A 4,095-nucleotide genomic window follows, 5' to 3' on the forward strand; every position below is an offset into this window, starting at 1 on the left:
CGGGTTAAAAAAAAAAAAAAAAAAAAAAAAAAAAATTCTTTAGAAGAAAATATTTTAGGATATAATCATTACCTTTGGGTATAGAATGAACTTTTAAAACAGATACAAAAGAACACAAGAACCGATTGATATATTTAATTTTATTAAAGTTGAAAGAAAAAAAGTATAATCTAATTAACAAACAACAACAAAAAACTTGTTTATCTAAAACCATCATGAAGAAATGAAAAGTCATAGCCTTGCAGAAGGATCTACAGTATATACAATAACGATTAGTATTACAAATATATTTATTTTAGATTTCTACAAAGATAGCTTAAAATTTACATGAGAAAATGTCAAAAATATAAATTAACAATTGAGATGGAGAGAAACATGTGTGGCTAATAAACATATAAAAATATGCAGGACCCCACTTTTTTTTTTTTTTTTTTTTTTGCGGTACGCGGGCCTCTCACTGTTGTGGCTTCTCCCGTTGTGGAGCACAGGCTCCGGACGCGCAGGCTCAGCGGCCATGGCTCACGGGCCTAGCCGCAGCATGTGGGATCTTCCCGGACTGGGGCACGAACCCATGTCCCCTGCATCGGCAGGCGGACTCTCACAACCACTGCGCCACCAGGGAAGCCCCTAGATCCTGTTTTAGATCATTCATATTAACAAAGTATCTGTTCATATCAGGTCCAGGTGAGGTTGTGGTGATATTGCCCAAAGCTCGGCCTCTGTGCACTGATGCAGAATCGTATTCAGAGACAGTTTTGGGTGAAATCAAAAAGAATAGCTTTGTTGCTTTGCCGGGCAAAGGGGGACACAGCAGGCTCATGCCCCTGATAAACAGTGTGTCCCAACAGTGGAAGGAATTGGTGAGGAGTTTTTATAGCAATAGTTCAAGGCTGAGGGTATGCACAGCCTGCACTTCTTTAATCTTGCCTCAGGTGGTCTCCTAATCTTGATGAGTTTCTCTGGTTCCTTTAATCTTGCCTCAGGTGGTTTCTTGGCTGCTCTTCCCTTGTCTCTGCATCCCCTCCTTTCTCAGACTAGCAGCTGTTCGAATCTGCCCTTTGAAACCCAGGGAAGGTCATGGAGGCTGGAGTCTGTTTCCTACAAGAAACAGGGCCACTGAAAAGCTTCTGTGCCAAGGAGCCCCACAGGGTCCTGCTCGATTTCACTGCATAATATTCTTAGACACTGGGATGAGAAGATCCATTTATTAGAACATTTTGGACAATAATTTTAATAGATTTCACTAGATACACACAACATAAAAGTACATATTAATCCATGGGACTAATAATCATCAAATGCAGGACAGAAGTTTTGTCTGGAGAAGAAGAAAGAAAATAAATGTGATAGGACAGAAATGCCCAAGACTGGTTTCGACTATATTGGTAATGCTGTATTTCTAACCTAGGCGGGGGATCCAAGTGTTCGGTTTATCTTTTGATGTTTATTTATACTTTTTTGGATATTGAAAATAAAGTATTTTTTTTTCAGAGAGATAATATATGTGGAAAATAAAATGTGTTTGGGGGTAAAATATTTTCCATGTTAAGAAAAAATGAACATTTTCAGACAGGTCATCAGGAACTTGAGGGGAAACAATGATTTCCTTAGCTAGTTCAGAATACATAAAATTGTATTGGTATGATACTAAATTAAAAACTTGATATGAGATGTTTAAGATTCTATCCTCTTTTTTATGTCATAATTTATCTGTCCCTCAACACATAAGCATTTCAGAAGTGCATAAAGGAAAACTGAGGAGGAAACAAAATACAAGACCAATCACATTAAGAATGTAATAAATGCAAACTTCTAGTTGCAAAATAAATGAATCACTGGTATAAGATGTACAGTGTGGGGAACATAGTCAATAACTAAGTACTGGTAATATCTTTTTGGTGACATATCGTAACTAGACTTATCGTGGTGATCATTTCAAAATATATAGAAAAAATTTACTATATCCTGCAACAGAAAATAACATAGTGTTGTAGGTCAATTACACTCCAAAAACAAACAAACAAATTCATAGAAAAAGAGATCAGATTTGTGGTTACCAGGGGCAGGGGGGAGGGGGGAGGAGAGTTGGATGAGGGCAGCTAAAGGTACTACAAACTTCCAGTACTAGGGATGTAATGTAAATGATAAAAATAATTAACACTCCTGTATGTTACTTATGGAAGTTAAGAGGGTAAATCCTAAGATTCCTTATCATTTTTTTTCTATTTCTTTAATGTATCTATATGAAATGATGAATGCTCACTAAACTTATTGTGATAATCAATTCATGGGGAATGTAAATCAAATCATTATGCTGTACATCTCAAGCTTATACAGTGCTTCATGCCAATTATATCTCAATAAAACTGGAAGAAAAGAAAGAAGGAAAGGAAGGGAGGAAGGAAGGAAAGAAAGAAAGAAAGAAAGAAAGAAAGAAAGAAAGAAAGGGATAAAGAGTATAAATAATCAGATATTCTAAAAAGATAGTTAATTTAAATTAAAAGGGGATACTAATCAGTTTTTGCCTAAGCATATTTTCTTTCAATTATTTTTTTTTTTTTTTTTTTTTTTTTTTTTGCGGTACGCAGGCCTCTCACTGCTGTGGCCTCTCCCGTTGCAGAGCACAGGCTCCGGACGCGCAGGCTCAGCAGCCATGGCTCACGGGCCCAGCCGCTCCGCGGCATGTGGGATCTTCCCGGACCGGGGCACGAACCCGTGTCCTCTAGCATCGGCAGGCGGACTCTCTACCACTGCACCACCAGAGAAGCCCTCAACTACTTTTAATAGGTTTCCTTCTTCATTAATTAACTGCTTAAGATCAACTGCAAAATGGCCTACCACTTACTTGAAAGTTACTTCTCACTCTAACAAAATCCTTGTTTTTCTGCTTAAGATGGCTAAAATTGTTTTCTGTTTTCCAGATAGCAACAGCAGCAGACAAACCACACCTATAGCTCCTGGATTCAAATCTGCTCTGATATATGACAGAGGTAGTATTGCAAATTACTCTAGAAATTACTCTTCCATGGCAGCAAGTCATCTGATCAAAGCATTGAACTTGGCTTTCTCACTCACCAGGGGAGTGAGATTTAACATCCTAGGCTCCAGGTAACTTCTTTGGAAAATGAGGACGCTGAAGAAGGAGGCCAGATTCAAATCAGTGCCCTCCCATCCACCAGTTGTGTGCCACTAGCAAATCACTTAGCTTCTCTGTATCCATTTTCTTATGTAAGAATCAGAATTACTAATTTCTCACTCTCAGGGTCATTGTGAGAATTATATGATTTACTGTTCATGTCAATATGCATATTGGTTGATCCATGACAGATGAACAAACAAAAAGAAATTTCTAATGCCATAAGTAGCAAGGCCGTTGGAATCACTGAATGCTTTAAAGGGACATACTCAATTGGATATAGATAGAGAATAAATAAGTAGAATTGTATTTTTAACATCTCAAAATAGTGTAACATTTTGATTTAAGGTCATAGAATTTCTGCTTTGGGTGACTTGCTCCTTATTAAATCCTCAGATATAAAACTATTCTTCCTTCTTAAAACACTTGGGACAAGGTATGGTTCAGATTTCAAAATTTCTCAGAATTAGAAAGATACATGATATATAAGTAACACTGCCAGGATGGACATGGGCACAAGGACATTTCTTCAGCAGAACATGTGAATAACCTCACTAAGTGAGATACATAAGAATTCTAGGTCACCTGACTGTTAGATCAGGCTTGTCTGCCAAATGGATTATGAAAAAAGAAACACTTTATTTCTCAAGCACTGAAATTCAGAATTACATGTAAGCATGTGGGCATGTGTTCTTTTCTGCAAGCTTTCTTTAACTTCACAATGCCCACATAAAGTTTCAGAGTAAGACTATTTTTCAGTCTTAAGAGTTTCTAACTCCATATTTGCTCTCATGGTTAAATATACCCTTTGATTGCATCCAATGCCCTGGGAATATGATTGTAATTTCACTTTTTGTCCCTTTGGTAAAAGGACTAAATCTTACACTGTTTGACATCTTCCACCATGTCTTATATTCCCAAATTCATAAGCTTCTTTCTACAAATAAATTGTTACTTCA

This window comes from Neophocaena asiaeorientalis, unplaced genomic scaffold (assembly GCF_003031525.2).
Source record: "Neophocaena asiaeorientalis asiaeorientalis breed wild unplaced genomic scaffold, Neophocaena_asiaeorientalis_V1.1 scaffold32, whole genome shotgun sequence".
Taxonomy (NCBI): Eukaryota; Metazoa; Chordata; class Mammalia; order Artiodactyla; family Phocoenidae; genus Neophocaena; species Neophocaena asiaeorientalis.